The 17454-nt window shown below is 39.1% G+C and overlaps 1 pseudogene; it reads right to left on the bottom strand.

The window, feature by feature from the left end:
- Positions 1-2640: 2640 nt before the first annotated feature.
- Positions 2641-3874, bottom strand: LOC138164523 (glyceraldehyde-3-phosphate dehydrogenase-like; annotated as a pseudogene).
- Between the last annotated feature and the right edge of the window lie 13580 nt (positions 3875-17454).

Here is a 17454-nt window from a genome sequence, read left to right as displayed (position 1 = left end):
GCCTACGGGGAGACTCGATGGTTTCAGCAACTGGAATAAATTTCTGAGTCACATTTCTGGAATAAATTTCAGGCCAACACTTTCCCTACTTGGCTTTAGCACTAACATTAGGAGGAAGGCTTGCAATCTGTTAGAGTTCCATGTTAGCAAGAAATAAAACTGAACGTTTTGATTTGTTGTTCAGTCTTTTCAGTTGTGCCTGACCCTTTACAACCCCATTTGGGATTCCCTCGGCAAGGATACTGGAATGGTTTGCCATTTTCTTCTCCAATCCATTTTACAATTGAGGAAACTGAGGCAAACAAGGTTAAGTGACTTGCCAAGGGTCACACAGCTAGTAAGTGTCTGAGGCTAGATTTGAACTCAGATCTTCCTGACTCCAGGCCCAGGGTCTAACTGCCCTAACATTTTGATTACTCAAGTTCTATTATGTCTTTGAATTTCTGTATTCAGAAAAGTTTGCTCATTTGTGCCCTGTAATATGCAGAGAATTCCAGCTTCCTGGTAAGCATTTATTCAGTAGTTACCAGAATTTACTAGCCCACTTTGTTCCAGGGCTTATGTGGAAACTGGGCACAAAAACATAAAAACAAAACTAGCCCCTACTCCCAAAGAGCTTACATTATGGTTTGTTTGGGTTTTTTGGTGGGGTGAAGGAACATAGATAAACAAATACAAAATATATGCAAAAGAAATTTGGATGTGGCAGGCACTAATTACTGGGGAGATGAATAAAGACTTGGTGTAAAGATAGAATTTGAGTTGAACTTTGCCCCTTGTGGACACCTAACATAAAAAATATCTCTTTATAGCTTTATAGATATTTAGGCAGAAAACTACTCTCTGAGCTGTACACTAATGTAATGATGGCACTTTTTTTTGCCTTTACACCGTACTTGATTTAATATCCTATTCATATTTTTTTAATTGGAAAAAAGGAAATCAGGGAATTACTTGGCAGTTTTGCCTGCCAAAAAGACAGTCTGTCATTACAACAGAAGGAGATGATTCTAGCTTTCTGGGTCAGATGCACTCCGAAGGCCAGAATGGTGAAATGTCATTCTTCTTCCACTATAAAATGAACAGTTCTATTAATTTGCTTTTTTACTTTAGCACACATAACAAAGCGAACTTTGAATAGTGTATGTCCTAATATTTATTGAAACAAGAATAGAGTTCTTTTAAGCAAATCAAAAAATAGGTATGATTTAATGTTAGTTGCCAAATTATAATGTTTGCACAGTTGTATTGAGCTAAAAGGATTTCAGTGGAGGTAATGGAGAAGGGAGATTTCATTTATGTGCACTTTGAGGCAATTTCTTTATAACACAAATTAAGGCGGAAATTTGTTTAGTTTGATTGACATTGAGAATCATACTAGAATATTTGACTCTAGAGACTTTTTCTAGGATTTGAATTATTCAAGGTTGCTGTCTATACTGATTGAATTAATTGATTAATTGGTCCCATCTCTTCATTTTAGGGAAGGGGAATGCAACAAACATTTATTCATTGTGTCAGGCCAGCTATGTTCAGAGTGATTTTCAAATATTATACCACTTGACCTTTACAACAACCCTGTGAGGTAGGTGCTTTTAGTATTCCGATTTTATAGATGAGGAAACTGAGGCAGAGAGGTTAAGTGAGTTAACTCAAAGTCACAGAACTAGTGTCTAAAACTGAATTTGTACTTGGGTCTTCCTGACTCCATACTCAATGTTCTATCTGCTTGTACCATTTAGTTGCCATTTTTGCAGTGAAGACAGTCAACTATCATATACAAAGGAACCTTTCCTTATCTTGGATTCTAAGGGTGTGGGAGCAACTGGAATATTATCTGGACAGCGCCAACTTTAGGAAGAGATTTGGACATGGGGCTGGGGCCACCAAATTGCTGACATTTATATAGCACTTACTATGTGGGAGGCACTGTGCTGAGGATTTCACAATTATTATCTCTTTTTATCCTTCAACTACCTCAGGAGGAAGGTGCTATTATTATCCCCATTTTACAGATAAGGAAATTGAAACAAACTATTAAATCTTAAATGACTTGCCCAGGTTCACATAGCTTTTGTTGTTGTTCTGTCGTTTTTATTTGTATCCAATTCTTTGTGACCTCATTTGGGCTTTTCTTGGCAAAGCTGCTAGAGATGTTTGTGATTTCTTTCTCTAGCTCATTTTATGGATGAGGAAATTGAGGCAAATAGGGTTAAGTGATTTGCTCAGGGTCACACAACTAGTAAATATCTACATACTTGCTAACTGAAGTAGCCCAGAGGTACTGTCCTGGAGCACTAAGGCTAAGGGGTAGGTGGAGGTAGGTGAAAAAAGGAAGGGTGTAGTGAAAGTGTGTTGGACTTGGATCAGAAAAAAATCTGGGTTCAAATCCTTCCTCTGATACTAGCTGCATGACTCTTGGAAAGTTAACCTCCATGAACTTCTGTTTCCATATCTGTAAAATGGAGATGATAAAGCCACCAGAATCTGCCTTACTGGGTTGTTTTGAAGATCACATGAAAAATTAAATGTAGAATGATAGATATATGGCAATTATTCTTGTTAAATCTTTAAAAACTAAAAAAAAAACCAAATCTTATTAAACAAAAGATTTGAAATTTCTTTTTTTTTTTTGTACCAAATATGTTGACTTTATTGATGGTACACAATACAGGACTCTAGGCTTCTTCCCCTTACTACAGGGGTGCTTTGGAACAAGGATGTGAATGGGACATGGGATCCCTAGTATAGGAACACAGGTTAGGAATGTGGGCTCCCCAGTGGTGGATTTCCTCTTTTTGGCTGGGGATGAAGATCCATGGCTTTCCACTTTACTCCTTGGAGGCCATGTAGACCATGAGGTCTACTACACGGTTGCTATAACCATACTCATTGTCATACCAGGAAAAGAGCTTGACAAAATGGTCATTGAGGGCAATACCAGTGCCAGCATTAAAGGTAGAAGAGTGAGTGTTGCTGTTGAAATCACAGGATACAACCTGGTCCTCTGTGTAGCCCAAGATGCCCTTCAAGGATCCCTTTGATGGTTCCTTCACCACTTTCTATATATCATCATATTTGGCAGGTTTCTCCAGGCGGCAGGTCAGATCCACAACAGATACATTGGGAGTAGGAACATGGAAGGCCATGCCTGTAAGCTTCCCATTCAGCTCAGGAATAACCTTGCCTACAGCCTTAGCAGCACCAGTGGAAGCAGGAATGTTGTTTTGGGCAGCACCATGCCCATCATGCCACAGCTTACCAGAGGGGCCATCTACTATCTTCTGGGTAGCAGTAATGGCATGGACTGTAGTAATGAGTCTTTCCACAATGCCAAAGTTGTCATGAATGACCTTGGCCAAGGGGGCCAAGCAGTTGGTGGTGCAGGAAGCATTACTGACAATCTTAAGGGAATTATCATATTTCTCATGGTTCACTCCCATCACAAACATTGGGGCATCAGCAGAAGGGGCAGAGATGATGACCCTCTTGGCTCCACCCTTCAAGTGAGCCCCAGCCTTTTCCATGGTTGTAAAGACTCCAGTGGACTCTACAACATACTCAGCTCCAGCATCTCCCCATTTAATATTGGTGGGATCCCGTTCCTGGAAGATGGTAATGGCTTTTCCATTGATCACCAGCTTCCCATTCTCAGCCTTGACAGTGCCCTTGAATTTGCCATAAGTGGAATCATATTGAAACATATAAACCATGTAGTTGAGGTCAATGAAGGGGTCATTGATGGCCACAATGTCTACTCCACCTGAGGTGAATGCAGCCCTGGTCACCAGGTGCCCAATATGGCCAAATGCATTGACTCCAACTTTCACCATCTTGTTTCAGGGATGCGACTTAAGCAGCAGAACCTGGCACCAAGCTTGGGAGAAAAGCCCAAGATTTGAAATTTCTACCACACCACTTCACTTATTAAGCTCAGAAGCCATATGTCTTGTAAGCTTATTGGTTATCAGGCACTAGTTGTGTTTTTAGTAGGATGGAGTTCAATTAGTTTGTTTATGCTTCAGAATTTCTTAGTAAGTTAAGAAAGGAGCAAATATAATCATTATTTTCAGTTTGCTATTTCAAAAGTTAAGGCAGCCTCTGAGAAATTCAAAGAAACATGAAGACTTTCATGAATTGATGAAGAGTAAAGAATACAGAACCAAGAAAACACTATGCAAGATGAGTAAGGCTAGGTCCTGATTAGTGTGAATAATGAATTTCATGGAGTGGTTGCATTATTTTAATTTTTACTTTTTGAAGATATATCTGTATGTAAAATATTGTAATTGATTACAACCTAACATAAATATGCAATAAAAATATTTTAAAATAAGTTTTTAATCTATTTATTAATATTTAACAGTAAAGGATGAGAAAAATGCATTTCTGATTTGTTTAGCTATAGAAAGCACATTTTAAAAAATTACTGTATATTGTACCTGGAGGTTGTCTATAATTACTACATGATGAAAAATGTTGTTATTGTTATCTAAAATATTTTATCAGTGTAGACTGAAATTTCTTCTCTTTTTAAATCTTTATATGTATATTGCTAAGTTCAGAGAACTTTATTACAAATTTTGTAGAATTTGAAAGCTCACATTCTCTTACAATGAAACAAATTTAAGTGGATAACCTGGGACATTGTCTAAAATCAATAATACTTTAAATATGATAGTGTTGTCCTTCCAATATTTTTCAACAGTTGGGCTAAAATAACTTGAAAGTTGTTGTTGTTATGCAGTCTTGTCTGATTATTCATGACCCCATTTGGGGTTTTTTTTTGGCAAATATCCTGGAGTGGTCTGTCATTTTCTTCTCCAGATCATTTTGCATATGAGAAAACTGAGGCAAACAGGGTTAAGTGATTTGCCCAGGGTCACACAGCTAGTGTCTGAGGCCAGATTTGAACTCAGGAACATGAGTATTCCTGATTCCAGGCTCTGTATCTACACTGTGCCACCTAACTGCTCCTATAAATAACTTGAAAACTAGCTTTCAAAACAGCTTCAGTCACCCATGCTTTCTTATTTGATCACTAAAGAACTGGAAGGGACTTAATGTTTGGAGCTTCTGAGTATGAGGATTTTGAGATCTGTAAATGAGCACTGGTTTTCATTTAAAATCTCCTTTTGCTTTACTTCCTAATAAAAAGTGTTAAGTGATCCTCAGATACTTGAAATCCAGGTTGAATTTTTTCTTTCTAAGAAATATAAGTTCTGGAAAGTATCCTTTTATAGAATAAGACAAATCCAAATCCAAATGCATTAAAGATTTTTCAATCTTTGCATCCACCTTCCATTCCATTCATGTTAAAGATTTATTGTTCTGTATGCACCTTCTTCAGTTATTTTATTGAAAGTATTCAGTTCTCTGGCTACCATGTCATCACGTGCACTATCTATTAATTGTATCCAGGCACATCTGCCACCATGTCCTTGCACAGGTACCTTCCTTGGCCCCCTCCTTTTCAGCACCCTTTTATGGATCTGCCCATGTTAGAATGTAAGCTCTTTGAGGACAGAGACAGTCTTTCTTTTTGCTTGTTTCATCTTCAGTATTTAGCACAGTGCTTATCATATAGTAAACATTTTAATAAATGCTTTTTTACTTGATTTGTAGTGTTGAAGAAAGAACACTTAGTTTGCAATGGAAAGATATGGGTGCAAATATCAACTCTTCTACATCTGTAACCTTGATCACTTCATCTCTCTGGGACTGAGTTTTCTCTTTTATAAAATGAGGGCATTGAACAACATAGATGACCTGTGTTTGGGATGGAAACTATTTCTTTTTGTGTCTTTTTTTCCTCTTCAGTACAGAGAGTCTTGTGAGATTTTGAGAGACAGTTGGCATCTTAACCACTTTCTGGGAAGAGAAAAGGAAGCAAATAAGCATGAAGGAGAATAGGTATAAAATTTTTATTTTTTATTTTTATATATAGACTGACAGAATTGAGGACGAATCTCAGATGGTGAACCTGGATGACTGACTGGAAGGATAGTGGTGTATTTGACAGAAATAAAGAGGCTAAGAGAGGAATGGATATGATAGAAAAGATACTGAATTCTGTTTTGGATATTTCGATTTTCACATATCTATGGGGCATCCAGTTTGAGATGTTCAATAGGCAGTAGGTGATGTAGGAATGGAGCTCAGGAGAGAGGCTGGATAAATGTGAAGGGATCTGCATAGAGATCGCAAAGAGAGAGAGAGAGAGAGAGAGAGAGAGAGAGAGAGAGAGAGAATGGGCATAGACAAAGGAGAATGCAGATTAGGGCAAAGCCTTGGGGATATATCCATAGTAAGAAGACAGAATATGAATAATGATCCAGCAAAGAAGCCTAAAAGAGAAATATGTCCAGAAAACCTAGTGTGGAGAGACTATCCAAACAATCAATAAACATTTATTAAGTGCCTACTATGTGCCAGGCACTGTGCTAAGTGATGAGCATACAAAAAGGGGGAAAAAAATAGGTCCTTGCCCTGGAGGAATTTACAATCTGATTCGGGAGACAACATGTAAACAAATATATACAAAGCAAATTACTATACAGAATAAATAGGAAATAATTAATAGAGGGAAGGCACTGGAATTAAAAAGGGATAGGGAAGGCTTCCTGTAGAAGGTGGGATTTTAAGGAAGTGATTTAAAAGAAGCCAGGGGAGAGCATTGTAGACATGGTGGACAGCCTTGGAATGCCTGGCACTGAGAGATGGAGAGTCTTGTTTGAGGAACAGCCTGGAGGTCAGTATCTCTGGATCAAAGTGTACATGATAGGGAGTAAGGTGTAAGAGGGGGTTAGGCTATGAGAGGTTTTGAATGTCAAACAGAGTATTTTGTATTTGCTTCTGGAGGCAATAGGGAGCCAATGGAGTTATTGAGGTGGGGGGGAGGGCGGGGGGCACAGGGTGGAGTGACATGAGCAGACCTGAGCTTTAGGAAAATCATTTTGGTTGAATGGAAAATGGAATGGAATAGGAAGAGACTTGAGGCAGGCAGACTGACCAGCAGGTTATTGTCATAAACCAGGCATGAGGTGATATGGGAATGAACTAGATATTCCTCAGGGTCTGAGGAGTATCAAGGAGAAGAGGGTAGTCAGCAATATTGCATGTATCAGAAAGGTCAAGAAGGACTAGAACTGAGAAAAGGTCGTCATGTTTGGTAAATAGGAGATCACCAGTAACTTTGGAGAGGGTAGTTTCATTTGAGTGATGAGCATAGAAGCCAGGCTGCAGAGGGTTGAGATATGAGTAAGAGAAAAAGTGAAAGTGACAAGTGTGGACAACTTTTTTCCCTATAAATTTAGCTGCAAAAGGAGGAGAGATAAAGGATAGCCTGAGAGAATGGTGGAGACAAAGGTAGGCCTCTTTCTTTCTTTCCTTCTTTCCTTTTTTTCTTTCTTTCTTTTTCTTCCCTCCTTCCATCTTACTTTCCTTCCTTCTTCCTTCCTTCTTTTCTATCTTTCTTTCTTCCTTCCATTCTGTCTTATTTTCTTTCTTTCCTTCCTTTCTTTATTTCTTCCTTCCTTCTTTCCTTCCATTCTCTTATTTTCCTTCTTTCTTTCTTTTTCTTCCCTCCTTCCTTCCTTTCTTCCTTCTTTCCTTCCTTCTTACTTTATTTCTTCCTTTCTTTCTTTCTCCTTAAAAAGGATAACCTTTGACTCATTTATAGATAGCAAGGAAGGAAGGAGCCAGTAGATAGGGAATATTAGAGGAAGGAAGAATGATTTGTGAGGGAATTTTCTGCTGAAGAAGAATGGAAGTGATGGGATGAAGGGTATAAATGGAGGGTTGGATTTGACAGTGAAGGCCCACTTTTTCATCATTGATTGGAGTAAAGGAAGAGAGAATGGTGGATGATGATAAAAAATTTTTAGATGTAGAGAAGAGGGAACTCATAGCACTCTGCAATGGTAAAGTAAAATTTACTTTATGCAGATAACTCTCAGAGACTGAGAAAGTTTATGGAAAATGAACATTTATTCTAAGTTTCCCATGCTTCTGTCAAGTTTTAACTCCCTGGGGAGTTCCAAGAGTCTATCTGTTTGGAGTAGGGCGAGGATATGTGGGTAATGGTAGAAGGCACTTAAATTTTCTGTTTTGACTTGGTTGAGAGTAGTCACTTTATTCTGGTAGATTAAGAATTGTCTTTCATTTACCTTTTTAAGGCATTGGATGAAGTGGGCTTGATTCTCCTTCTCTGAGTCAAAGATGCTTTGATTAAGGCATTTAACTATAGGATATAGCCAATCTAGGAGTGTACCCTGGACTCTTCACTTTAGGACATCCTTTTGTTACTATAGTGGTGAAGCAATTGGATCTGCTAAGAGACAATGGTGTGGGGAGAAGATATGGGACCACCAACACTGGCGAAATAAAAGATGCACCCATAAATGACAGGAAGAGGGGCAATGGTAGGGCTGCTGCCTGCCTGATCCCCATACACTTCTCTCTACTCCTATACACATATCCTCAGATAGTACCTTGTTTTTGTGTGTGTGATATTTCCCTGTTTTTCCCTCAGGTTTCCCTTTATGCTTATGTTAGGCCAGTTTCAATGCTTCTCCACTTTTAAGATTATCAAAGAGAATAAACAAAAACAACAAAATAAAAACAGAAGAGTTCTGATGTGAAAAGAAAGGAAAAGGCTCTGAAAAGATAGGATAATCCTGACCTGTGTCATAAGGTTAGAGAGTGAAAAAAAGTCTCTCAGAGGAAAAAAGGACGAAGATACTAAGAAACACTTCAAACTAAGAAATAACTATGATGCTCTTTCCAAAGAGGATGAGGTTGGATGCTGTGGAGGGGGACCAGCTGCCTGCCTCCAAGAAATATTGATCCCCAGGAACTGTCAAGTAAAGATGAAAGGTAGAAAAGATAAGTGGTTAATGACTCTTTGCTAAGGGATAGTTAGGTAACTTGCTGTCAACTGGATAACAGCAGTAAGGAAATCTGCTTCCTTCCTGGGATGTGTACCCAGAATGAGACAGAGAACTTCTTAAGACTTGTCAAAGTGGATGACTTCAAGCTGCTGGTGATTTGTATGGGTATAAACGATAATACCAAAAGAAGCCTAGAAAGAATGGCTAACGATATAAAATCTCAAAGGAACAATGTCCTTATTTAAAAAAAAAATGAAAGTGAGTAAAGTCCTCAAACTTTAAGCCAGTGATCAACACTTAACAGACCTTGGAATATCATTGAATGGATCATGAAAGGCACAGTGAACACTTAGTAAAGGAAATTACAAAGGTAGCAAAGAGCCAGAACATGGCTCTGTCAATAACAGTTCATATCTGTCTAAATTTATTTCCATTTATGACGTGGTTTCTAAACTGATAGATGAAAGGAATATTTTTGAAATGATTTACCTAGATTTTATTTTAGCATTTCATAAATTATCACACTAATTTTGTAGAAACATGAGTGTAGGTTAATATAATTAAATGGATTTGGAAATGGTGGTTGTTTTTGTTTGCCTTTTGTTTTCGAAGAGGACTAATGACATCACAGGGTGATGTCTTGACTCATGCATGAATTGGATAGAAGTGAGGTAGAGTTGCACACAATTATCAGTCTCACTCTTTTGGAGTCATGTCCAGTTGCAGGACAAAAGTCAGAATGACTGGTGATGGCCTGAGATGCAGTGGATGACCTTGGCATCTTCAATACATAATCAAATAGTACCTGCTTCAGCCACTGCATGGCCATTGGAACAAATTGTTCTCATCTGTCTATTCCACCTGGGGAAGTCTTCACATATTTGGGTGCACCTCCCCCTAAATTACTGATGTGTTTGTGGCCCATTAGTTACCCTCAATCTGGAACATAAACTTTCTGTTTTGACTTGGTTGAGAGGAATCACTTTACTCTGAAAGATTAAAAATTGTTTTTCATTTAGCCTTTTAAGGCATAGGATAAAGTGAGCTTTATTCTCCTCTGAGTCTAGGAAGATGCCTTGATTGTAGTTAAGATAGTAACTATAGTCATTAATGTTTCAATGTCAGTTTGAAGTAGACTTCCAGTAGAGTACCCAGAAATTTGTGCTTTGTCTTGTGCTGCTTAGAAGTTTATCAGTGGTTGGGTAAAGTCATAGACAGCATCCTTATTAAATTTGCAGATGACACAAAATTGGAAGGAATAGTTAATATAGTAGCTAACACAATGAGGATCAAAAAGGTTTTGAAAGGTTAAAGCATTGGGTTGAATCTTACATAGGTTATAGGTATTTGCTGACTATGTAGCTTATGTGTGTCCGCATGGGTCTGTCTAGATTTGGCTTTCAGGGAGGCAGGAATAGTTATCTTGAGAACCTCCTTCATCTACTACTCTCCAAGAGAGATTTAGATTCCTGCCGGTAGGTGAAGCAGGAAATTGGGACCACAGGGTTGGCTACCCTGCCCTCTGTAAAGAGATGGGGTACTGGGTTAGAGTTACATCTGTTCCACCCCCCACTTCTTCCTTGCCAAAGATTGTTAATCTAGTGGAAATAACTTTTAGGTCCAGGCTGCATTCCAAATCACTATCCTTTACAGGGAAAGAGACTTCTGGGAGAAGGGAGGGCATCAATATGGTAGAACAGAGAAAGCACTCAGCTGAGCTCTCCCAACATTCCCCTCCAAACAACTTTAAAATAATGCCTCACATAGAATTCTGGAGTGACAGAAACAACAAAATATCAGAGTAGGACATTCTTCTAGACCAAGACAAATTGGGAGGCCAGAAAGAGAGATCAGTGATATAGGGGTAGAAAGCTACAGGGGCCAGATATCTCAGCGAAGACAAAAGAGACGCTATGTGTCCCACATATTACCCAAGTGGAAATTCCCCAGAATCTTTATAGTGTGTTAAGTTCAGGATAGGCACATGATCAAGGTTCTGACTCATCTATATATCTACTTCCCAGTCTTCCTCTCTCTCCAGGCACCTCTCTCCTGAAGAGGACCTGGAATCACATATCTCTTTTCTTGAAGCTAGAAGCCAGAAGACAAGATCTTTCCTCTTTTCAAACTCACACAGGCGTGGAATCTTGAGTAATCAATCTCCCCTAATGAGAAGAGTCTTATGCAAATAGGTTTGAGTCCTTAGTTATATTAATAAAACAAAATTCAACAGGGAAAAGTATTTGGGGGGTTCAGAAATAGACTTCACAAATGTAGCTAGGAGGCTAAAAGAAATCTGTTGTTTTTAGTGGACTGAAAGTTCAGTATGATGACTCCTATTGAGTAGCCAGAGAACTATTGCAATCTTTTTTTTAAGATTTTTGTTTATTAATATTATTATTATTTTGCTTTTTGAAGGGGGAGGGAAGGGCAATTGGGGTTAAGTGACTTGCCCAAGGTCACGTGGCTAGTTTGTGTGTGTGTGTGTGTGTGTGTTTGTTAAGTGTCTGAGGCTGCATTTGAACTCAGGTCCTCCTGACTCCAGGGCTGGTGCTCTATTCACTGTGCCACCTAGCTGCCCCAAACTATTGCAATCTTTAGCTGTATTAAGACAGGATAGTTCTGTACTTTGCCTTGGTCACACCACATGCAGAGTATGATATTCTTTATGTAGGAAAGGGGCAATCTGGATGGTGTGATATTGTGATAAGTGATATTATGTAAGGATCAGTTGAAGGAACTGAGAATATTTGACCAGAAGAAGACTCAGAGCATGAAAGCTGTATTCAAGTATTTGAAAGGCTATCATGTGGAGGAGACATTGGATTTGTTCTGTTTGGCCCTAGAGGACAGAACCAGAAGCAATTGGTAGAAATTATGAAGAGTTAACTTTAAATTTCATGTCAAGTAAACATCTCTTAATCATAGTTAGATTCTATAATAGTGGAATGGACCAGCCTTAGGAGGTGGTTCCCCCCCCCCCCCACATCCCTGGAGGTCTTCAAGCAGAAGCATGGTAACCACTTGTCACATGTGTTGTGCTGGAATTCCTTTTTGCTACTGTGGTTCCTTTTAACTCTGAGAGTCTTTGATTCTCCAGTTCTCTGATTTAGAAATGACAGGCTTCTGGCCATGAATGGATCATTCTTAACAAGGGTAGAATGTATTTGCCCAGAGTCTTGCAAATCTAATCAAAAGAGCTTTAAACTGAAAAGAAAGGGGAAAAGAGAAAATGGCCTACTTATATCCACCAAGCTAGACTGAAAAGAGAAATACAAGAGGAAGATTAGCAGCAAGTATACTTAAGAGTTTCATAGGAGATAAAATCCCCAAAATGTGCCAGTTAGAAAAACCATGGCCACAGTTGTAGAAATGCAGACAGTATGGGTAACAAACAAAATGAACTAGATGTCCTAACTCAGGGATGAAAATTTGACCCCCTAGGTATTACTGAAACCTGCCTGGATGAGACCATGACCAGAATATGGCTCTGGAAATGTAAGAGTAGCTGGAAAGGTATATATACTCATGTGAGAAAAACCAGGAATTACAGGTGAGAAACAAGAGAGATAGTTTTTGTATGAAGATCAATGAAGCAGGAGTGATATTGTCAATGGAATATATTGTAGAACATTTGGACAGAGAGAGGAAATTTATGAGTTCAGAAAAGATCGTGTGCCTGGTACAATTATCGAAGACTTCAATTGTCTGGAATCTGCTGGTGTGCACTCTCTGTCTCTGCCTCTGTCTCTTTCCCATAAGCAAACCAGCTAATAATTTTTGACTTCTCTTAGTGATAATTCCATATTTCAAAGCTGGAAAACCCAATAAGGAAAAAATCTATTTTGGATCTGATTCTCACCATCAAGGAATAACTGGCTACAGGAGTATGAATGATTGAAACCCTTCAGAGAATGGATGACTCCATCTTAGAATTTCTTTCAATTTTTTGAGGGGGGAAGGCAGGGCAATTGGGGTTAAGTGACTTACCCAAGGTCACACAGCTAGTGTGTCAAGTGTCTGAGGTCAGATTTGAACTCAGGTCCTCCTGACTTCAAGGCCACTGCTCTATTCACTGCACCACCTAGCTGCCCCCCATCTTAGAATGTTTAGTAAAGAAGGAAAAGAAAGTCCAGAATAGTCTGATTTTCATTCTAGATTTTGGGAAAGCATATTCCAAAGGATTAAGAGAAAAGATAAGTAGGATCCCATGGAAGTCCACCAAGGAGGGAGAGGAAGCTCTAAGTAATGAAAAACACGAAAGGATCAATTCACGTGATGAGAGAAGAGTCTGAAGAGACTTTTGTGAACAGGGAACTCCCCAACCAATGCAGATTTATAGAGATGTACAGAAGATGGAAGGAAAGACAGGTAATGGAGCATAAACACCCAAATGTGACATTGTAAGAATGATGTCCATAGTCCTAAATTTCAGAATGAGCAAAGGTTGGCAAAGAAAGCTAAGGGTAACATAAAGAGGACTTTTTTTTAGTTCTAAAGAGAAATTAAAGAAGGGACAGGATCACTGATCAAGGTGATAATACCTGAAAATAGAGCTACTTAACTCTAATCAATCTTCTGGCTTGCTTTTTTTTTTCTTCTACTAAACTAAATGATTTTTGGACTGGAAAAAACAGAACAAAAATGACTTGTGTGGCAATACTAAGAGAACACTTAGTTGTCCTCTAGAGTTAAAGTTATCACACCCAGACAAACTATGTTCTAGGGTGCCAAAAGAACTGGCTGATGTGCCTTGTACCTAGTAGGTGCTTCATACACAACTGTTGAATTGAATTGAATTATTGAGCCATTGTCAATGATCTTTGAAAAATCTTAGAAACTTGGAGAAGTACTGAAGGGTTGGAGAAGGACAAATATTATCCTCATGTTAAAAAGGGGGTAAGGGTGGTGAGAATGATATCTGTAAATTATAAGCCAGTGAGCTTGACTGATTCCTGACAAAATCCTAGAATTTATTACCTAAGAGATGGGTGGTGAACATTTAGAAAAGGAATCAGGTATCACAAGAAGCAGCATGGCTTCTTGAAGAACACATAGATTCCTTCAATAAAATGCTATTCAACTGCCTTATTGTGGCAGAGAGAAGACCCTATTTCTTTCTTTCTTTTTTTTGGGGGGTGGCAATTGGGGTTAAGTGACTCGCCCAAGGTCACACAGCTAGTGTTAAGTGTCTGAGGCCAAATTTGAACTCAGGTCCTCCTGATTCCGGGGCCAGTGCTCTATTCACTGCACCACCTACCTGCCCTAGGAGACCCTATTTCTTACAGTTATGACAGAACAAAATTGTCTCAGGGGGGTTTTCCAAGCTAGAAAACCTTTTAGTATAAGCCTAGGAACAGAATCATTTGCCAAATATAGAGGGCAGCTAGGTGGCATAGTGCATAGTGGTGCAGGCTTGGAGTCAGGAAGCCTCATCTTCATGAGTTCAAAGCCAGCCTCAGACACTTACTAGCTGTGTGACCCTGGGCAAGTCACTTAACCATTTGCCTCAGTTTCTTCATCTATAAAATGAGCTACAGAAGGAAAAGGCAAACCACTCCAGTGTCTTTGCCAAGAAAACACCAAATGGGGTCACAAAGAGTCAGACATGACGGAAAAATAACTGAACAACAATCAGTATATGTAGGCAATGACTAAGCAGCAAGATTCCCAGTCTCTGTTTTCACTAAAAAAAAAAATAGACTTTTTGCCCCATGTAATAGAACTGAACTGTATAATCACTTCATTTTTCTAAAGAAAATAAAAGAGCCTCAAGCATCACATGCTATGAATTGCAAAAGAGCCAAATCTTGGTTTTGTAAGAATTAGGACAAAGAACAGAAGGGTAAGGGGCTATTATAAAAACTGAAATGAGACTGGATACGGGGAAAGTAGAAAATTGTGTTTGTGTGTATGGGTTTTTTTTTCCCCCAAATAAAATCTAGCTTTACTAGAGAGTTTTTGTGGGGCATGAAAATGGAACACAGTTTCCACATGTGAGCTCACAAAAGGGAACTCAGCAGAAATGACTTGCCTATTTAGTTTTTGTGGTCCATTTGTTCTATAATCTATATGAGTTCATGACCCCTTGCTCAGGGAGAGGACCTTACAGAATAACTAATAGCTGGTTTTCTTAAAGTGCTTTATTTCCCTGGTTAGTGCTTCCTCTTTGTTAGTTGTACTTTCTGGAGATCAGATTTGATTTTTTTTCTCCACTAGACGGTTTTTGATTAGAAAATGGTGCATATTCATATATTCAACTTGTTCTGTCAGATAATGAAACGGAGGTTTTTTGTGTTAGTAGTCAAGTGGAAGGAATCACTTCTGTCACAGATATAATTTTCATAGTTGAGGGAAAAAGAGGAACTATGAAAATCTACTCAGCTGTTGGCCAGAGGTCAAACCACAATTTACAAAAAAAGCATTTCATTTCTGATTTTATTAATGTCCTCTGTACCACTGCTCCAAACAGAAGATCCGAGTGAAACTGAGCAAAAATATGACCCCATGGCCATGTACTCCCAACAAAATAACAATGTGCCAAGAGAAATTTACCCCTAGAAAATGTTTTGTTCATACAAGCGATTTGAAGTTTCCTGAAAATACAGTCAAAATTCTGTTTCAGATGGTCTTTTTTTTTTATCTTTTTGGAGGGGGGAGGCAGGGCAATTGGGGTTAAGTGACTTGCCCAAGGTCACACAGTTAGTAAGTGTTAAATGTCTGAGGCTGGATTTGAACTCAGGTCTTCCTGACTTCAAGACTGGTGCTCTATTCACTGCACCACCTACCTGCCCCAAGGTGATCTTCTTTATAGATGTCTCCCCCTCTCCATTGCTCATACCTTTCAGCTCCTGCTCCAAGAATGTCTCTCTTAAGTTTTCCCCCAGAGGGTTCCCATTTCATGTTGTTCTAGTGCAGGGCCTTGAGGCCACATGTGGCCCTCTAGATCCTCAAGAGCAACCCTTTGACTGAATCCAAGCTTCATGTAGCTTCAAGGCTGCAGGTTCCCCACCCCTGCTTGTGTCTCCTGCTCCCTGGCACCCTGAGGCCCATCCCTCCTCAGTTAAGCTTCCATCTCCCAGACCACTGTTTTTTTATGGTTTTACTTCTTATCCTAATGGATAATTAAAACTTAGCTTCAGTTAAGTCATCATAGGAGGGAGATAGTACAGGCAAACTCTGTATTACTGAGTATCAATTGTACCTAATGCCATATAAGGAAACATTTAAATTATTAATAACATTTTAATATCACAAAGAAAATCTGTAAAGATGCTCAGAATATTTTTTGAAAATTAAATAAAGTTGCACTAGTATAAAAGACTGTTCTTTTCATTAATACCTCTTAGGAATAGTATAGACAACTGCCTGTTAATTTAAATGCTTTATTAACTGCTGATTTACATCATTCGTTTCTGCCAGATTTTGAGTTACAAATTTTCTCCCCGTTTTACCCCCACCCATCCCCCCAAAACAGCAGTCCCACAGGATATCCCCACCTCCAATCTGCTCTCCCCCATATTTTCTCCCATGCCCGTTTCAACTTTTACAGTGGATCTCTATGCCTCAGTGCCTGTATATTTTTTTCTTAATTACATGTAAGATAGCATTAATAATAATAATAATATATATATACACAGACACACACACACACACACACATATATATATATATATTTGAATATTTGATTTTAAAACTTTCAATTCCAGATTCATTCCCTTCCCCCCCTGCCACCCACCCCCACTGGGGGGACAAGCAGTTCAGTATAGGTTGTACATGTGTGGCTAATGCAAAACAATAACATAGTAGATGTATTGTAAAAGACTGACTATATTTCCCTCCCTCCTATCCCACCTCACACTTGTTCTATTCTCTACTTTGATCCTGTCCCTTTTCAAAAGTGGGTGCTTCCAACTTCCCTCCCCCCTAGCCTGCCCTCCCTTCCATCATCCCCCCTCACATCCCCTTCCCCCCTATTCTCCTGGAGGGTGAGATCCCCTCCCTTCTCAAGCCACATTCAATAGGAATAAGGTTGACCTATTCTCTTTTGCCTTCCTATTCTTCCCCTCCATTGTAAACATTTTCCCTTGCCTCTTCTGTATGAGATAGTTTGCCCCACTCTGTCTCTCCCCATCTCTTCTCATTATATTCCTCTCACCTCTTAATTTCACCTTTTAAGTATCATCCCTTCCTGTTAAATTGGTCCCGTGCCCTCTATCTATGTATACCTGTAAACGTATATATACACATTCACATATGTATTCATATGCCCGCATACCCTCATATAAAGACACACACACACACACACACACACATATATATATATATTTCTAATCCCTTCAACTACTGAGAAAAGTTTCATAGGTTACAATTATTGTTTTTCCATGTAGGAATGTTAATAGTTCAACTTTGGCCAGGTGGCTCAGTGAGCAAGAGCACCGGCTCCAGTGCTGGGACGACCCAGATCAAATCCCGGCCCAGACACCCAGCACCACACCCAGAAACAACAACTGGCCATGCAACCCCGAACAAGCCACTCAACCCCGATTGCTTCAAAAAAAAA

The sequence above is a fragment of the Petaurus breviceps genome, unplaced genomic scaffold (genome assembly GCF_028583685.1).
Source record: "Petaurus breviceps papuanus isolate PSGF00001 unplaced genomic scaffold, PetGlider_PUasm1.0 190, whole genome shotgun sequence".
Classification (NCBI taxonomy): domain Eukaryota; kingdom Metazoa; phylum Chordata; class Mammalia; order Diprotodontia; family Petauridae; genus Petaurus; species Petaurus breviceps.
This window is presented reverse-complemented; position numbering and strand designations above follow the sequence as displayed.